The sequence below is a fragment of the Canis lupus genome, chromosome 2 (genome assembly GCF_011100685.1).
Source record: "Canis lupus familiaris isolate Mischka breed German Shepherd chromosome 2, alternate assembly UU_Cfam_GSD_1.0, whole genome shotgun sequence".
In the NCBI taxonomy this organism is placed as follows: Eukaryota; Metazoa; Chordata; class Mammalia; order Carnivora; family Canidae; genus Canis; species Canis lupus.
This window is the reverse complement of record NC_049223.1, coordinates 60,560,878-60,581,310: the sequence shown is the minus strand read 5'-3', so window position 1 is coordinate 60,581,310 and position 20,433 is coordinate 60,560,878. Positions and strand designations below refer to the sequence as shown.

Below are 20,433 nucleotides of genomic sequence, written 5' to 3'. Positions count from 1 at the left end.
TTCGGCTCTTGTAATTCATCGAGTTGCAATTGGACATGCAAGGACATCTAGACTACGCGGGCCACATGGAAGGGTATGGAGCCACCGCTGCGCGGGGCACCTACTACGCGCAAGACACGGGTGCAAGGTGCTCTCCCTACACCCGTTATCTTCACTGCGACCCTGCAAGGTGGATACGGACATCCACGTTACACAGATAAGGAACGTGAGGCTCAGCAAGGCCAGGTGACTTGCCCAAAGCCACCCAGCTGTTGCGTGGCCGAGACAGCATCCAGACCTACAGACCTACAGCCGTGTGGTGGCAATGCGGTTTGGGTGGCCGGCGCTCAGATTCCGGGTGGGTCAGTCAGGTTCATCCGGTCCCCACAGGGCTGGTGCCCACTTCGGAGGGATGGATGATTCATCGTCCTCCGTCCTACTCGTTGCCCTCCCGTCAACCCCCAGCCACTCAGATTGAAATGAACGTCTTCTCCATTACTGGCCTCCAAACGCATCCCAAGTCCTGCCCCCAATCCATTAGTGAGATGGAACTTTCTCTATGCCCCCGAAAGAAATCAGCCTCCAGGTTTGGAGGTCTCTGACTCTTAAAATCAAAATATTCCCAGCCCCAGGGCCTCAAGGCAACAGTCAGCTCTGTCCCTTTATACCTTAAAGGAATTTGGGCTGCAACTTTTTCCGTTTTGTGTTTGAATCCTACAGGGAAGGTGAGCCAACCATCAGACGGTCTTTCTTCCTTAAAATCGGTGCCGAAAGTAGCCTTTCTAGCTTCTTGCTCAAGGCGGTGCTGGGAAGCACAGATTAAGCCCAGTGGAGCCAGTCCTGAGTGAAGTGTCGGGATTGCAAGGATGGATTTCAGTGTTTTTAAATTACTAGATCATAGCGTAGATTTAAAGCCTTAGCCGGGGCCTTTCTTCTTTCATAGAAAAACTCAAATGTTTATCTGCCATTTGCCCAGATTAGGCTTTTAAAAAAGCATTGTTGTGGGTTGTCCGCGCACAAGAAAGCCGGGTATTTTTTGACCTTCATTCTGCAACTTGACTTCAATATCTGCTAATTCCTTTTTATCAAACAAATTGCATCAATGGTGTTCCGCGTTTAACCAACTGCAGCTTAAATTGTTTTGTTCTCTTTCATAAGTTCCTCCTCCAGATTAAATGCTGCTGCACCCAACGAGCTGCTCCCGCCGAAGTGGGAAAGCGAGATTCGATTAGTATGGATTCTGGAATCGGGTAAGTACTGTATCAGCGTCCTCTCCAGAAAAGAGGTGACGCGTCATGGGATATTAAGAATGGCCATTTAATGTAAAAACTCAGATAATACATGAGTTAAATGGAGAAAATGAGAGAAAGCTTTTAAGCATTCTCCCAAGACGGATGGCGGAATAATATTACTGTACCCGCGGGGGGGGGGGGGGGGTGCGGGTGACAGGGGGGCCGTTACCCAGGCGGCCTTCAGGTCATTACGGCAGAAAGCACTTCGGGCCGCAGCCAGGCAGCGGCAACACATAATGAATTATCAATAGAGAGCTGGGGATTCGGGATATTACGGATGAACACAAAACTTCCTGTTACATCATTTTAATCTGCCACTCTGATAAATGGCTGGGGGGGGGGGCTGTTGTGAGCGGGGGGGGGGGGGGGGGGGGGGAAGCGGGGCACAGGTGTCACCAGAGAACGTTTCTTTTCTTTTCTTTTCTTTTCAGTTCTCCATTTATTTTATTTTTTTTAATTTTTTATTGGAGTTCAGTTTGCCAACATATAGCATAACGTCCAGTGCTCATCCCAAGTGCCCCCCTCATTGCCCCATCACCCAGTCACCCCATCCCCCCACCCACCTCCCCTTCCACTACCCCTTGTTTATCTCCCAGAGTTAGGTGTCACTCATGTTCTGTCCCCCTCACTGATATTTTCACTCCTTTCCCTTTATTCCCTTTTACTAATTTTTATATTCCCCAAATGAATGCAGAGAACGTTTCAAATTAAGTATTTGGTGACCCGAGGATGCAACAAACACCCAAGCTCCGGCATTCACCGAAAGACACCGATTTCTTTCTTTCTTTCTTTCTTTCTTTCTTTCTTTCTTTCTTTCTTTCTTTCTTTCTTTCTTTCTTTCTTAAGATTTTATTTATTTATTCATGAGAGACACACAGAGAGGGAGAGAGGCAGACACACAGGCAGAGGGAGAAGCAGGCCCCATCCAGGGAGCCCGACACAGGACTTGATCCCGGGTCTCCAGAACTAGGCCTGGGCCGAAGGCAGGCGCTAAACCACTGAGCTTCCCCGGGCTGCCCAAGACACCAATTTCTGAACCTCATGCACTGAACCAGAGGCTCCACATAACCCATCCCCAATTCCAGGGCAACTGTATTTACAAAACTCCGGTGGCTGGCTCTCACACCAGAGGTTGTCAGTTTGAATTTTTTTTTTTTTTAATACTGCCTTAGAATAGTATTTATCTTAATTCCTGAGGGTTCTGGTGACCCCTTCACCTTTGCTCCCAAGGCCGCTGTCTCTTGCCCCATCCTAGTCTGGTCTTGCTGCCTATAGAACAGAAAGGGAGGCAGTATTATCCCAGGTTCACAGCCTGGAAAGCTGTGGTTCAGAGAGATTTTGTAGGTTCATGGCTTGTAAGCAATGGGGTTGAGATTCACAGCCAACCTGTTGGACTCGAAATCCCAGCAACTTTCTCTTACACCAGTGCTATGTGTATGTGCTTGTGTGTGTGCACACAGGCATGTGTATGTGTATGTAGTTAAATCTTTCCTCCTCAGTATTGCCACCCTAATTGTAAAATTATTTTTTTAGATATTTTATTGATTTATTCATGAGAGACACCCAGAGAGAGGCAGAGACACAAGCAGAGGGAGAAGCAGGCTCCCTCTGGGGAGCTGGATGTGGGACTCGATCCCAGGCCCCTAGGGTCACAACCTGTGCCAAAGATGCTCAACCACTGAGCCACCCAGATGCCCTGTAAAATTCTTTATAGAGTTGCAAAATACCATTCGCCCCACTGCCTAATCCTGGGACAAGGAGCTATTTTACTCTTTCACATTGAAAAGCGATTTCTTTGCTGTGCTGTGAGAGGAAATGTCTTATCTTTTTATTGAAATATAATGGACATGTAACATTATATTAATTTTGGGTGTACCATGTAATGATTCAATATTTGTATATACTGTGAAGATCCTCTTGTAATGAGAATTTCCAAGATCTACTCTCTTCACAATTTCAAATCTACAATATATTATTATTAACTATAGTCACCATGCAGTACATTACATACCCACGACTTACTTATTTCATAACTAGAAGTTTATGCCTTTTGATGACCTTCACCCACTTTGCCCATCCCCACCCCCTGCCTCTGACAACCTCCAATCTGTTCTCTGTGTCTATGGGTTTGGCTTTTGTTTTGTTTTGTTTTGTTTTATGTTGTGTTGTTTTCAGATTCCACGGGTAAGTGAGATCTTACAGTATTTGTCTTTCTCTATCTGACATATTTCACTTACCGTAATGCCTTCAAAGTCGATCCATGCTGTCTTAAATGGCAAGATTTCACTCACTGTTATGGCCAAGTAATATTCCACTATGTATATATCCCACATTTTTATTCATTCATCATCAGTGAGTGCATCCTTAAGTTGTTTCCATGTCTTGGCTCTTGTAAATAATGCTTCAGTGAACATGGGGGTCCAGGTAGTTTTTGGAGTTGGTGTTTTCATTTCCTTCAGAAAAAGAACCAGAAGTGGAATTGTGCTCTGTTGTGCTTTCGAGTTTTGTAGCATGGGTAGGAATTAGCTATTTAAATCAAGACAAGACAAAAGTTTAGGACAGGGTGTGGATTAACAGGCCTCTCCTCTTTATGTCTGATCTGGAGATCCCCTTCCTAAAAGCCACCCATGACTACACTCAGTGTTGCAGGCAGCAGTGTTGGCAAAAAGAAAACATGAGAGAAACCAGGAAGAAAAGAAAAGCCAGGGGCACCCGGGTGGCTCAGTCAGTTAAGTGTCTGCCTTCGGCTCAAGTCATGATCCTGGAGTCCTGGGATCAAGCCCCAGGTGGGGATCCCTGCTCAACAGTGAGTCTGCTCTTCCTTCTCCCTCTGCTCCTGCCCTGCTTATCATACCTCACTTGCTTTCTATCTCAAATAAATAAAATCTTAAAAAAAAAGAAGAAGAGCCAATGCATTCTGGAATATTACGCAGCTATTAAAATGATAGACTAGATCTATAGATATTGATGTAGGAAAATCTACAATAAATTATTTGCTTTTAAAAGTCAAGAGTCACAATAGTGTATATTTTGGAATTATTTTTAAAAGGATGCACACACAATTACTCTCTCCCTCTGCTTGCTGCTCCCCTGCTTGTGCTCTCTCTCTCTCTCTGTTAAATAAATAAAAAATATATATACACACACACACACATATATGTATATACCCACATATATATGCTTTGCATGCTTATATGTGCATTGAAAAGTCTTAGAGGCCTATATATGGAACTATCACTGCTGGGGATTGGGAGTTTCAAATGCAAGGAAACAGGTGTCACTTTATTACAAATTTTTATATCTCTGGTGATTGTTATTTTCTTAATTATGCTGTTTTATATATTATCTGAAGTGTTTATAATAAATGTATATCACTTATAATCTGAAAATGATGTTTTAAATGTTATAATCTACGACAATTAATGACATACATGGCACAGACTTTTTTAAATAACAGCTTTATTGAGATATTTCACATATCATAAAATTCACCCATTTAAAGTGCATAGTTCAAAAAAAATAAAGTGTATAGTTCAGTGATTTTTAACATTTTCTTTTTTTAAAGATTTATTTGAGAGAGAACGAGAAAGAGAACATGAGCAGTAGGGGAAGAGGGAGAGAGAATCTCAAGCAGACCCCATGCTGAGCCAGACCCCGGGGCTCAATGCCACTACTCTGAGGTCAGGACCTAAACTGAAACCAAGAGACAGATGTCTAACCCACTGAGCCACACAGGTGCCCCGGGTTTTAACATTTTCAAAGTTGTGCAATCATCATGGAAATCTAGTTTAGAACATTTTCATCACTCCAAAAAGAGACTTTAATTCATCAGTAAACAATCCCCACCACCCACACCCCCACCCCAATTCTGAACAAACACTCATGTACTCCCTATCTCCATAGATTTGCCTCTCCTGGACATTGCATATAAATGGAATTGTACAATATTGGGTCTTTTGTGTCTGGTTTCTTTCAGTCAGCATCATGTCCTTATGGTTCATCCATGTTGTAGCAGGTGTCAGTACTTTTTTCTTTTTTATGGTTGAATAACATTCCATTGCATGTCTATACCACATTTTATTTATCCATTCATCAGTGGATGGGCATTTGGGGCTATTATGAATAATGCAGCTATGAACGTACCACTTTGGGGCTAGGATTGCTAGGTCATTTGATTACTGTATGGTTGACATATTCAGGAACCACCCAACTGTTTTCCAAAGTAGCTACATCAGGATGCCCGGGTGGTTCAGTCGGTTAAGCATCTGCCTTTGGCTCAGGTCATGATCCCAAGGACTGCGCCCCACATTGGGCTCCCTGCTCACTGGGGAGCCTGCTTCTTCCTCTCCCTCTGCCTGCCCCTCTCCTGCTTGTGCTCTCTCTCTGTCAAATAAACAAATAAAAAATTCTCTAAAAACACAAACAGGGCAGCCAGGGTGGCTCAGTGGTATAGCAGCACCTTCAGCCCAAGGCGTGATCCTGATGACGGGGTACTGAGTCCCTCATTGGGCTCCCTGCATGGAGCCTGCTTCTCCCTCTGTCTGTGTCTCTGCCTCTCTCTGTGTCTCTCATGAATAAACAAATAAAATCTTAAAAAAAAAAAAACACACACACACACAAAGTAGCTGCCTCATCTTATAACCCAAATCCCAGCCACTCTGTGCCCTTGCCAGTACATGTTAGTATCTTTTTAATACTGATGTGTTTTTAAAAATTATATAAATAATACATGGATGCATTTTTTTAAAAAGTCAGAGCGAACTGCAATTTCACAGAACTGAACAGGAAAGTTCACTCTTCATCATCAATGTCCATCTTGCTTCCCTCCCTAGAGGTAAACACGATTTTGTTCACATCCATCGAGTAACTTTCTGCCTGTTTCTTCATATTTATATACAGATAAATACAGCTCTCCTGTTTTTACATAAATGCAATTCATGCTACACATGTTGTGATTTTCCCTTTTCACCATACTGAGCCTTGGAAGTTACTAAATATATAATTATTAAATCGTCTACTTTATTTTTTAAAAAGATTTTATTAACTTATTCATGACAGACACACACAGAGAGGCAGAGACACAGGCAGAAGGAGAAGCAGGCTCCCTGCAGGGAGGGCGACACGGGATTCGATCCCAGGACCCCAGGGTCACAACCTGAGCCAAAGGCAGATACTCAATCACTGAGCCACCCAGGTGTCCCCATCTACATTATTTTTTAAATGCCCTTTACCTCTCTCTCAGAACATAGAGCCTAGATTTGTTCAATGGTGACTGCGTGGCTTACTTTATATGACAGCAGGTGGCCTGGAAGCCTGCAGCCTCCATTACGCCCCTCTTCCTACCTTGGCTTCCGTACAACTTTCTTAAAGTTTAATGATGCCTATAGAGTCAAACCTACTGAGAGCAAACCATGACTCTGCCATGCACAAGTTCACTCATCCTGAATCTGGGCCTCAGTTTCCTCATTTGTAAAATGGCTATAAAAACAACACTTACCTCTTAAATTGGTGTGAGGATTACATGAGATGATAAAGGGAGAGTGCTCCACCATGTCTGGCATTCATGCTGTTAGCCATATATGCACAGTCTAGAAACCCAGCCAGCAGAGAAACCAGTTTCTTTAGTGTAATTCTCTCTGCCGTTAAGCCGTCTGGCCACTAAATCAGTTCCATGTGTGTTCCTCTGGAGCTCCCAGCCCAGGGAATTAAGATCTCAGCCTTGGGGAGTTGGGTAGGGCCACACCCTAAGCCTAACTCTTTTGACTGAAAGAAAATTGCAAAATGAATGGTAATCACAATAGTGGATCATTATGCATTGTATCCAAGCTGGGCCATCGCGAAGGATATTGATATAGCCACAAAAATGAGCCCAGGTCCAGAGGCCAAGCTCCTGAAAGAACCAGGCTGGGGGGAGTGTGAATTGCCATCACAATTGAAACCATCACTGCCTGCTGCAGTAGGATCCCACAGGTTCTGATGTGTGGTTGCCACTGTTGCTCTGGAGCAAAGGAGAAGGCTGATCTGTGGGCATTTGCTGATGAAAAAAAAAAAGGCTCATTGGTTCTCTGTTGACACTTCTCATCTCTAGGACTTAACTGGACCCCCCACCCTCACCCCCCTTACTTTATTTTGGGCAGTTTCGTATATGAACGGTGATTATTGGGCCCTGTAAAAGCAATCAATAAATATTTGTTGAATTGTGTAGAATCAATTGGACTCCTAGTTACTCTTTAATCCCAAAGCTAGGGGCTAGGCCCTTTGCAAACACTCATTTTATATGCTAAAGAGTCTGGAACGTTTAATGAACCACTAGTTTGAAACTGCATCCGCCAACTTGGAAAATTATGGATCTGCTGGTCATTAATGGGCAAGAATTGGTTGGGAAATATCAGCCATGATTATGGGGCTTGGGTGCAAGAGAGAAGCTGCAAGCTCTGATTGATCCCATCCTTTTCTGTGGGTGATCTGATTGCTAGATCTTAAACATCTCTGAGAAGAAGAATATTCTAGCAACCAGCACACTGGGCTTCTCCGGACTCCTATTTTCTCAGGGAAGATTCTGCTTAGCTTGCCAGTGCGAACCCTGAGGATCCCATGAGGAGCTGTAAGTTCACACGATTTCTATACTCTTTCATCCCTATTTCAAAACAGAATTACATTTTGTTTGTTATTGCCTGAATTAAAATTTGCCCTAATTTACTTTGCTGGTTATCATACATTAAAAATCAAAACCATTTTCCTGCTGTTTTAAAAAAAAAAAGCAAGAGGAGAGAAGACACTTAATGGTAAGATCAGGTTCCAGCAGTTCCATTTGTTTATTTGTTGTAAGATAATCAGGGTGTCGATTTCACAGACTAGTGAAGGCACAGGCTAGAGATGAGGGACGGTACAGAACCGGATCATATAAGTCCCCTTGTACCTCTTAGCACCCTATAGAAATCGAAAGTGATCCTTTATCAGTCAGCCTAGGCTAGGCTGCAGTAACAACCACAAGATCTCAGCAAAAGGTGATTTCATCCAAATACTGTATAGCTACGTCATGTCAGCAGGGGGCTCTGCTCTAACCGCTCAGAGACCCAACTACCGTGACCCCCACAGTAGTGAGAAGGGAACATGGGAAGCAAGGATTGCGCTGGCTCTAAAGTTTTCTTGCCTAGAAGTCATTTCTGCTCACATTTCATTGGCTGGAGCAAGTCATGTGGCCGTGCTCACTGCAAAGAAGACAAGGAAATGTAGTCTTTTCTTGTATCAGGAAGAAGGAAAGCCAGATATCTCTGTTGAACGACAGAAATGATTATCACAGAGCCCAAGTTTAGAGGGCACAACACAAAAGAGTCTGCACTACCTCTACGTGAGTGACACCTGCATCTAGTGGGGGAGCTGAATGCAGAACACATAGCCCAACATCATGCAACCCCATTTTTGCATAAACCCCACTCCCTTCCCTCTCTTGCCCTTCTCCCAGCTCTTCATTCTCTCGCTCCATCTATTCCTGTGGGTGCAGAGTGCTTTTCATGGTGGCCTGAGTAGCCCCGGGTTGAGGTGTGGAGGGGATACAGGGGGGCGTCTCACACCTGAAGTGTCTCCTACTTAGGCACAAACAGTCTGAACACCCCAGGGCTCTCCATCTCCTCTGATCTCCTGAAGGTTAAAACCATAGACTTCAAAATACCTATCTGCCAAAGGACTGGTATTGGGAATATATAAAGAACTCCTCCAATTCAAAAATTAAATAGGCAAACAACTTTATTCTTTTAAAGGACAAAAAGACTTGAACAGGAGTTCTGTAAGTGTATGGGAATTCATGAATGCCCATAAACACATGAAGAGGTGCTCAAAAACATTAGTCATCAGGGAAATGCAATTTAAAATAAAAATTAAAGGAGCGCCTGGGTGGTGCAGTCAGGTAAGCATCCAACTCTTGGTTTTGGCTCGGGTTGTGATCTCATGGTCATTAAGATCAAGACCCACATCAGGCTTCATGATGAGCACAGAATCTGCTTGAGATGCTCTCTCTTTCTCAGGCCCTCCTGCTCTCTCTCTCTCTCTCTCTGAAGTAAATAAATCTTTAGCAAATAAGTAAACAAAACAAAAATTAAAGAGCTACACTACACACCCACCAGGATGGCTAAAACTAAGAAAACTGACAACATTAAATGTTGGTGAAGATGTGAACTCTCCCATTGTTGATGGGAGTATAAAATGGTACTAACACTTTGAGGAAAGTGAGGCAGCTTTTTATATAATGGAACATACCACAATCTGGTAACCTAGCATTCCAATGGTAGGTATTTATCTAGCCAAGAGAAATATAAGCATATGTCCATGGAGAGTCTTGTGCAAGAATGTTTATGACCACTTAATTCAAAATAGTAAAAAATCTGGAAATAGCCTGAACGTTCAGAAGTAGGAGAATGGACGGACAAACTGCAAGATGGCCATAAAATGGAATTTGACAATAAAAGGGAACAGACTATTGGTACCTATAATAACATGGATACATCTCAAAAACATTACGCTGCGTGAAAAAAGCCTAAGACAGATATACTGCATGAGCTCATGTTTCAGAAAGTTCTAGAACAGGCTAAATGAATTCACGGTGGGAAAAAAATATTGGAAGTGTTACCTGCTTCTGTGCTGTGGAGGCAGGAAGGAGTGGAAGAGGCACCGGGGAACTTTAACAGGAGACGGTAATGTGCAATATCTTGATAGGGGGCGCGTGTAACAAAAGAACATGTACACATTTGTCAAAACTTATGCCCCTGGCATGCTTAAAATGCGAGCCTCTTAGAGAAGAAAATTTTATCTTAGAAGAAATCGTAAACAAATATTAAACCCTAGTAAATGTTTTGCAGGCTGATATGTTTAGGGGCAAAACATACTGGTATCTGCAACTTATTTTTAAATGCCTGCAGAACAACTAAAAGGGATTGATGAGTGGATAGTGGATGGATATGTAATAAAGAATGTATAATGAAATATTGATTGTATAATGCGGTGGTGGGTATATGTATATGGCTGTTTGCATATAACTCCTTCAGCCCTTTTGTACGGATGCAAAAATCCTCACAGGCTCTGGAGCCCAATCCTGGTGGATTCAAGGCATGGCTCATCCACTTACTTGCTGTGTGACCTTGGTCAAGTTTCTTACCACAGCTAGTCCTGGCTTTTTCTTCATAGCACCAACCTCCTGGCATGGTGGCAAGCGTGAAAGGGGACAAAGCTTACAAAATCCCTCTTTCCTAGTAAACACCGAGGACTGTTATTTTTTTAAGTATTATTCCTGTTATTATAATTATTATTTTAATTGTCATTCCCTTGCTGGTTCTTTGTCTAATTTTCTGGGGATGAACCACTTAGGAACAGCTCTGCCCCTGTCATTCCAAAGTGCCAAACCCACCAGATGAACAGAGAGCCTCTGTTGACTTAGCACCATGCCCAGCAGACGGCAGGAATTCGGGAAGTGTAGGCAGCTCAGAATTGATGGGGCTGCTTTGGTCATGACATCATGACAACCTCTGAACACCTCCCTGCACCCACCAGAGAGGGGACTCACAGGGTAACATTGGTGGCACCAAAATAAGAACTGCCTGTCTACAGAGGGCATTTCCTAGGTGTTCGGGCTCTGGATCTTTCAAGGAAAGGAAATACCCATGACACGTTCTTCTTTTTCTCACTGGGGAAGCTAACACCCCATTCTCTAGATTTCTGATCAGAACAGTGGTTCTCACCCACCCTGGGGGCACTTGGCAATGTCAGAAGACATTTTGGGTTGTCATAACTGAGGAGGGGTGGTTTTTTACTGGCAACTAGTGGCCTCTAGGCCAAGGATCCTGCTAAACATCCTACAAGGCACAGAACTGCTTCCAACCCCAATGAGAAATGATCCAGGCCCGAACATCGATAGTGCCAAGGCTGAAAAGCCATGAAGTAGATTGAGGAGGGAAACAGGGTTTCCATGTCTGTGAGTAGCCTTGTTCACATTACTCATTTGGTCGTCATTTCCCAAGCTCGACACGACGGCAGACCCTGAGCTCACCCAGAAAGGGAGAAGCCCAGATACTGACCCCCAACTCTCCTGCCTCCTTCTTCCCACGCTCAAACACGACGCTCCTTTAGATGTTCATGGGGCAAAACTCAGAACTCTGTCCCTCTTCTACTTTCTTAAGACGAAAAGAGGATTCCCAAGAATGTCATTGATTCATGTAATAGATTTATTTAATATGTCCATTACCCCCTCAACCCCCGGGGAAAGAGGGGCCAGGGGCAGCCGAGGACAGCGCACAAGGCTATAATAACCGCAGTTACATTAAATGCCATTGAATGACTAAAATCTGTCCCCGGCCCACATGAAAGGAGCTTGTTGTAGCACTTCGGTCACAACATCCGATTTATTAAGGGGCCTCCAGAAATGGAGAGGGTGTCCTGGGCCAGCCCGCCCCACAGCAGCTCCTGTGCTCTGTGCTTCGAGGGCCTGAGAAAGCCTCCCTGGCCCACATGTCTGCCCCCAACCAAGCCACAGGGCCTGGAACCCACCATTAGCTTCATTCTTTGGGGTTAAGCACTAATCTCTCTACTTGGTCCTCTCTCTCTCTCTCTCTCTCTTTCTTTTTTTAAAGATTTTATTTATTTATTAGAGAGAGCGGGAGTGAGGGAGGGGGACAGAGAAGCAGCTTCCCCACTGAGCAGGGAGCCCAATGAGGGGCTCCATCCCAGAACCATGGGATCATGACTTGAGCCAAAGGCAGAGGCTTTACCAACTGAGCCACCCAGGTGCCCCTATTTGGTCCTCTTTTAAAGTATAAACATCCTCAGAAAAAGAGTCACCCACCACATTCCTGAGAAGGTGTTAAGCAGTGGTGAACTGCAGCCACAGATCCCTCAGGCTCAGTCCAGTCTCTGCTCTGTCATTCAGTAGCTGGGTGACCTTGGATTCATGACTAAACCTCTCTGGGCCTCAGCTTTTTCTCCTCTGTAAATTGGAGATGGGAGCAGCACCTACTCTTGGGACCCCTGTAAGTGTAAAATTCAAATACAGCTAATAAAGAATCCTCGGTGGTGGGTACAAAGGTGAATGAGTCTAGTAGGGACCCAAGATTTGCTTGCAAACAGCTCTCATACAAAGTGGACAGTTGTCCCTGATCAGAGAGATGTTTGAACAGCGGGGAGAGACAGCGGGGACAAGGGGGCTGTGTGCAGCCACACAGACTTGCCGGAGGAAACTGCCTTGGAGCTGGGCCTTAGAGGCTCCGTGTGTGGGGGGAAGAGGAACACAGAGTACAAGATCTGTACGGAATGGGGTGCCGTGTGAGCAGAGGCCAGGTCACCACACTCAGTGTGCAGAGAGGTCACTGCACAGGGACTCCTAAGGAGGGTGGCATGGGGATGGAAACCAGCCACGTGTGGCTCACAAGCCTTGTCCCTCCCAGCCTGTAGCTAATGGGGTGCTACCTTGTGCAGAGGGACCCTCCAAGCCTGTCGTCTGAATCCTGTTGGGGCAGGAGGGATGCTGAGAGAACAGCAGGAAAGCTGCTCCAGATGGCAGACTTGCCCTTGGGTGGTCAGCTGAGGGTGGGGTCCTGGGGCCATGGGTTCCCATTAAATCACTAGGATCCCAAGCAGTGGCAGGGCCCCGGATAGGACAACTGTGAGCTCAAATCCCTATATGGCCGCTTGATAGCTGTGCTACTTTGAGAAATTCATTGCACTTCTCTGGGCTTCACCTGCCTCTTTGCTAAATGGAGATTCGTCACTCCTGGCTCATGGGACGTTTGCCGACTAAATGAGATAATGTTGTGGAGCTCCAGGTATGGTACAGGTGCCAGCTCCACCGAAGTTATCTTGTGTATTTAACGGCAGAACAATACTGCCAGGTGTCGCTCAGATACGTTATGCATTATCGGCTAATCAGACAAGTGACCCAAAGAAACGAGGAGGGTCCTGGTGCCTAGTGGGGAGGGTCACAGAGGGAAGGTGGCAGTGGCCAGAAGGCAAATGTCATTGGCTTCCTGAGCGCACAGGGGCCAAGCCTCCCCCGGTCAGCCCAGCCCCTTGGTGTCCTGGGAGGCTGACGCACGGCACAATGGGCCTTAAGACTTGGATGGAAGCTTCAGGACACGCAACAGGGCATCTGTTCATGGCCTACGTGCAGGTGGGCACCAGAGGCCTTATCCCACGCCGGGTTCTCAGGGCCCGGCCTCAGGTCCAGCTTTCACAAGGCGCTCCATATATTTTTGAGACTGAGGAAAAGATGAGGAAGTGAACCTGGCATCAGAATCCCCACGACCAGATTTATGCTGCAGCCAGGCTATGCAGTCCTGGGGCGCTCTGCACAGACGCCGTGCACGGGCCCCTCCACACACACACGTGCAAGCACACGCGGAGACATGTGTGTTCACAGATAGGCACACAGGTCCCTGCACTCACACACGGCACACAGACACATCCACACCCCCACAGACACACATTCACAGGTGTGCAGAGTCATGTTAACAGAGTCATACTGCTCGATCTAGACAAGTTTTCCCCATCTCCATGGACACAGACATACACTCACACACATTCACAGACTCATGCTTCTCCACGCACATGCAGATATGCACACATTCACATGCTCATACCACACAAATACATACATTCACAGACATACACACATGTCCTCCATGGGCACTCATAAGACTATAGAAATTCACAAGAACACACTCATATTCGTAGATAGATTGAAATCTCCCCCATCTACATACACACAGGTGCACATGCATATTCACAAATACACACACATACGTCCTTGCCCTTACACACATGTTCACAGATATACGCAGATTCTTCAACATTCACAGATAAGACACACGTATCCAGATTTATGCACACGTGTCTCACATTCACACACACGTGTTCACGGATATATGCACATCTGCACATACACGCACAGATATACTCACAGCCTTCCACATCCAAACAACCCCACACATTCATAGTTTTGCAGACATATATTCATACATGCATGCACGCACACACACACACACACACACACACACCTGCTACGTCCTGAGTTATTGAACAAATTCAAAGCCCTCTACACCTCCCAGCTTTGTTAGGAGCCACTCAGTTTTCTCCAGTTACATCTCGTGGAGCAAGTCACATGCCTCACATGACAGACACATGGGCTGCATTCTCCTGCCCTGCTCCAGAAGATGTTCCCATCCCCTAGCGGCCATGGGAGAAACTCAGAACATCCTGGGTGTGGAGCTGCCCTCACGGGTTCCCTTACCCCCTTGACAAGCTTTTGATCAGTAACATTTGATGAAAACATACGCTCCTCCAATATCCTGCCTCTGTGTGCGCTGACACCCGCGTCCCCACCTCTCAAGTAAGAGTATAGGACACCCACTTCTCTCTCCACTCACCACAGGACTCCAAACTCCAGATGAGAAACCACCTTTTTGCACTCAATTATAACAAGCTGCCTAAACCATAAATTAAGTTATAATGCCTTTGCCCACCAGATGAGCTGGCAAGGCACCCCTTGCCCTTGTCATAAATTAACTCCTTGATCAAATTTTAAATGAATTATAAAAGTTGAAAATTAAATCTGGCTAAATTAGGGGCTTCCCCTGTTATTTTAATGAAGCAGGAGCCACCGGTGGCATAGAGCAGAGCTGTGACGACTTCCAGACCAAACTTCAGTGGCAGACTCCTGCCAGCCGCTGAGTGGAAGGAGACGTTCTGAGCTTTCAACTTGACAATGAATTACTTCTCTCGGTGTCATTTTTAACTCTTTCTTTTTTAAAAAATTTATTTATTTATTTATTTATTTGTGGGGGGAAGGGGCAGAGGCAGAGGGAAGGAGAGAGACTCCAAGCCGACTCCCCACCTAATGTGGAACCAGACGAGGGACTCAATCTCATGACCCTGAGATCATGGCCTGAGCTGAAGGCAGATACTTCACTGACTGAGCCACCAAGCAGTCCCAGACTTTTAACTTTTCATTATGGAAAAACATAGGCAGATAGAGAGAGACTGGTAAGATGAACCCACATGCACTGTTACTCAGCTTCAAAATGAAAAATATTTTTAGAAATTAAACCAATATGTCCTATACCTGATAATCAGTGATGCTTATGTGCCCCATATCTGATAATTAGTCCTACTTGCTAGTTTTCCTGTGGTTTACTCCATCTCCGAATTAATTGTTTCAAGGGAAGAAAAAGAGAGAGATCACTGATCAACATCATGTCTCAAAGTAGACTCTTTTGAGTGTAGAAACAATGATCATTGTTGAGGAAAAAAAGAGACATTCAGAACTCTTTTTATATCAAGAGCTAGCTTGGAGGTATGAACATAGAGCTCCACGTATACACATAGCCTCGATAGAATGGGGCTCATGACGTCAAAGAGGTTCCCATCTGACAGGAAGCATGAATGTCTCTTCAGTTGCTTGGGACTGACACAGCACAGATGACATCATGCCCAACTCAGAACAGTATGGTCCGAGGACATTGTCAAGGTGGAGAGGTGTGAGGTAGAGTTCCAGCTTGTCCATACCCAGAACAAGGAGTGCTGGGTATCCCAAAATTCCCACATAACATAGTGAAAAGATGGAGAAATCATGGGAAACAGTGAGCCAGGAGAGACAGGGTTAAGATGAGGCACCTGCAGAAAGCAGACTTCATAATTAGAGGCCATGGCAGGGGCCCACCCAAGTTCTTTGGGTTTAAGCCGGATGTCCCAAAGACCAGAAGGAACAGCACCTCCAGATGACAATATAAGGCGCTAGGTTGCCACGCAATGGACTGTTGGGACTCTTCGATGAGGCCCCTGGGAATAATCTAAGGGTTTTTATCCCCTTTCTCTTGACTGCCATAGAGTCCCATAAGCATCTGTACCCAGGTGCCACATTGGAAATGACAAGGGAGAAATTGTTGGAATGTGAACAGCTCTGTCAGGAGCTCTGAATAGATTTCATATTTACTCAGAAGAGACGATCTTAAACCCGAAGACACTGCAATCGATGAGAATGGGACCCTCGGGAGAGATGAGGTCTGTTATGGAAAATACAGAAAGTGACGTTTCTTCCTCTATCTGAGTTTTAGTGTGCAGACTTTAATTATGCCGCCGAAGGTCACAGAATAGCATGGGGTTCCTGCACTTCGCTGATCTGAAACAAAGCGAAGGTGCATATTTCCTGGTTTTCCCTTGGCCTGGAGTATTAATGATGATTTAGCAGCGATCTGTGGTATTCTGGGCATAGAAAGCTAGATGGTTGCTCTTGCCACTTTTTTATGGGGTGCAAGAACCATAGGAGGTGGGGGTCACTTGTCTTGAAACATTGAGTTAAAGTCGGAAGGGTTTGGTTCATTTTATGGGGTACCCAGGGCCTCTGGGGAGGATCGTAGCTAGAATTTTCCCAAAAAGCGTCTTCCCTGCTTGCTTTCTTCCTTTCCTCGCTGGCCTGCATGAGGGATGATGAAGAGAAGAAAGACAGTGTCTGGGTAAAGACCGAGAGGCATCTCTCAAAGCAAGCAAGAAGATGCTAGTGGACAGGTCATTTTACATTTGCTTACTTTTCATGCCAGCCTATTTGAGTCAGCAGCATAGAGGGCCAAATATTGAAGCCCAAACCCAGAAACCCCAGTTTTAAAGGGGGGAGGTATTAAGATCCCCAGTTGTCTCTCTCCTTCACATTTCGAAGCGCTCATCACCGCTCAGAGGCCAGCCACCAAGTATTCCAGGCCACCAACCCGAGATGCTGGAGAAGACGGACTCCGGGGAATCGCAACACCAAACAAGGCCTGACTCTGAGAGCAGCAGCTCTAATTAACCAGAGCTGGCTTGCAGAGGTGCCAGGGATGACTGGCCACTCAGCCCAAAGAGACAGAGTGGCAGTAGGGTTATTGAGATTTGCGCAAAGCCCCCTTCAATCAGGCTTTCAAGATAATTAGGAAGCAGAAGGACAATTCATTAGTGGCCCGAGTCGATGGAGCTCCAGCCTTGCCTGAATTAACAGGAGTTTTCGCCTCTACTTGTATCTGCTCATTCATTTCCGGACAAACAGCACATAGTGTTTCTCAAACTTGTTGGCTGTGACCCACACAGTAAGAAATACATTTTACATGGCAGCTTGGTACACACACACACACACACACACACTGAAACAGAAGTTACACGGTCATACTGACCTTTCTATATATAATGCGCTCTGCTACGTTTTCCTCTATAGTATTCTATTCCATATTTTTAATGCCAGTCATGGGTCCACTAAATTGAATTTGCCACCCACTAATGGGCTGCAACTTGAAAAATACTGATCTATAAGTACACCTGTTTGTCTTGATATTTCATTTCCACCCAGAGAGTTTCCAGGTAGGCAATTTGTTTGGGATTTTACACTCCGATTATTTTGAGCTTCTTATATCTGAGATCCAAGACACATAGCTATTTTGCAGGACTATTGGGATTGAGTTATTGCTATTATTACTTTGAGCATTATTGCAGTTATAAATAGCCCCATGATTTCTGGTTAAAAAGGCAGTGGGGGATATAGATACAATTTCTAGTCAACTAAACGGAACGGGTGGAATTTCTAAAGAGCAGCTTTTTTTCTCTGGGTTTGTCAAGGAACTCTGTCTTTCTGGGAAAAGGGTCATTAGAAGAAGAACAACATATTCTTGTAAAGTTAGATTGGAGCCACATACCGGGACACCTGAGTCCTGGATTGGCTGGCTAGTGTGTGGTCTTGAGCAAGTCCTTAGCCACTGCGGTGGACACCATGGGTTTTCAAATTTAGTGCTCATTCCCCACCCTACCTTGCCACCCCCTCCCTCCTTATCCAGCCAGAAATCTGACACCCCTCATCCTCCAGTGCCCTTTGCAGCCAGACATGGCCACATGACACAGCTCTGACCAATGAATTGTAAGCAGAAGTCTGATGAGGACAGGATAGTGCAGGGAAGCCTTTGGTTGTCTGATAAAAGGTATGGGGGTGCCTGGCTCCAAACCTTTGCTCCATTCTATCTGTTTTGAGTGGACATGACTTGGGGACCTGCAGAAACCTGCTAACAACAGTGTGTTGACAGGCATAATGATAAAAGTCAGCCCAGTAGGGATCACAGGAAGGAAAAATAGGGCCAAGGTTTCTGGTGGCTTCACTGAGCACATAAACGTCAGCAACTGCCAGCCCCTGGATTTCTGATTATTTGAGAAAAAGAAATGTCTGTTTAGTTAAAGCACTGGTGGTTGGATTTTCTATTCCTTGGAGCCAAATACCTCCCTGGTTAATACAACCTGTCTAAGCAATGTCAAATAAGGACACAAAGAAGGGATGTCTCCAGCCCTACCTTCCTCAAGGAGCTATCGTGAGGGTCAAAAGCAGGATTTCTCACTCTCAGCACTATTGACCTTTGGGGCCAGATAATTCCATGTTGTAGGGGCTATTCCTTGCCCTGTAGAATATCTAGCAGTGTCACTGACCTCTACCCATTAGATGCCAGTAGCATTCCCTCCCAAATTGTGACCATCAAAAATGTCCTTGGACATTGCCAAATGTCCCCCAGGGAACAAAATTGTTCTGCGTTGAGTCGCACTGATCAAAAGTAATGATAAATGTGAGTGAACTTTAAAGCTTAACATTTTGGGACACCTGGGTGGCTCAGCAGTTGAGCATCTGCCTTTGGCCCAGGGCATGATCCTAGGATCCTGGGATTGAGTCCTGTATCAGGCTCCCCGCAGGGAGCCTGCTTCTCCCACTGTCTTTGTCTCTGCCTCTGTCTGTGTGTCTCTCATGAATAAATAAACAAATAAATCTTAAAAATAAAATAAAATAGGGATGCCTGGGTGGCTCAGTGGTTGAGCATCTGCCTTTGGCTCAGGGCATGATCCTAGATTGCCGGGTTTGAGTCCCAAGTCAGGCTTCCTGCACAGAGCCTGCTTCTCCCTCTGCCTATGTCTCTGCCTCTCTCTGTGTCTATCATGAATAAATAAGTAAAATCTTAAAAAAAAAAATCTTAAAATTTCATGAAACTCCTAGGTGGCACAGTAGGTTAACTCCTGGTTTTGCTCAGGTCATGATCTCAGGGCCATGGGATTGAGCCCCCATGGAGCTCCATGCTCAGTGTGTAGTCTGCTTGAGATTCTTTCTCCCTGTCTTTCAAAGGGATTCTGCTCCTCCTCCTCCTCATGTTCTCTCTTTCTCTCTTTCTTTCAAAAATAAATAAATCTATAAAAAAAATAACTAAAGGTTAAAATTTCCATGGGAAAACATTATTGTGCTTGGTATTTCAGTGCTTGGTATTTCATTTTAGAGTTTTTTTAGTTGTTAAAACTCAAAAATTTTTTTAAACTCAAAATTTTTTTAAATACATTCTATACTCAGTTAAATTTCCTTGCTAAGTGAAGAAAATACAACAAAGTTTCCTAAAATCCAAAGAAAAACCCAGCAAGCAATGTACCCAACAGGCCCATTTCACAGAAGAACATGAGTTAGGGTTAATGTGGCCAATAGGGGTGCTCTAGGGTATGTTGCATGTTGATTAAGAAATGACACTGAAGCAAGGCCATCCTTGCTTGCTTCTGAGCTTCTGTAATAAAGGAGTCTGGAAAATCTACTCCCGCTTCTCCAGATCTGGCAATGTTAAGACCAAGTGCACTGTTTGCAAGTTCTTCTCTCAAGGAATTGCCTTAAAACATTGGCTCTTTGGTAGAAACAAGCTTACTTTGGGTCAGGGATTCTCTTTCTTTTGGAAACCGAAATCTGTATGTCTTTTTAGAGCCCCCTAACCCCTCCATTTCTTACTCTGTGTGGTTTGGGAGGAGCCACTACATTTCTAAGTGCCAGGGTGAGAGGAGACCTCGGTGTAAGCTGATCAGCCTACCCCATCCTCTGACCCTTTGGTTCAGAGTTAGGCATACGGCCGAACCCGAACCAATTACAGACAGGCCCCGACTGTTGGAAGAACAGGTGTGGATGGAGAAACATGTAAGGCAGGGGAGCTAGAAGCCATTGCACAGATTAAGGAGTGAGTGTGCCTGAAGACAGAGCCCACAAAGACAGAAGAGGAGTGAGCCCAGATCCTGTTAACATCATTTGATGAGAGGCCCAGCTAGGATCTAGGGCTACCCAGGATTTCTTGGCTGCAAGACCCAATAAGTAAATTTCCATTTTTGC

At 45.0% G+C, this 20,433-nt stretch overlaps 1 long non-coding RNA gene across 2 annotated transcripts in view; it reads left to right on the top strand.

Moving 5' to 3' along the window:
• The window catches only part of LOC111094665, a 56,969-nt gene that overhangs the window by 18,683 nt on the left and 17,853 nt on the right, over positions 1–20,433 (top strand). For both annotated transcript variants that reach the window (XR_005355027.1, XR_005355026.1), the window contains exons 2-3: positions 1,138–1,229; positions 7,748–7,875. This is a non-coding gene — a long non-coding RNA (uncharacterized LOC111094665). The remainder of the gene's footprint in view (positions 1–1,137; positions 1,230–7,747; positions 7,876–20,433) is intronic.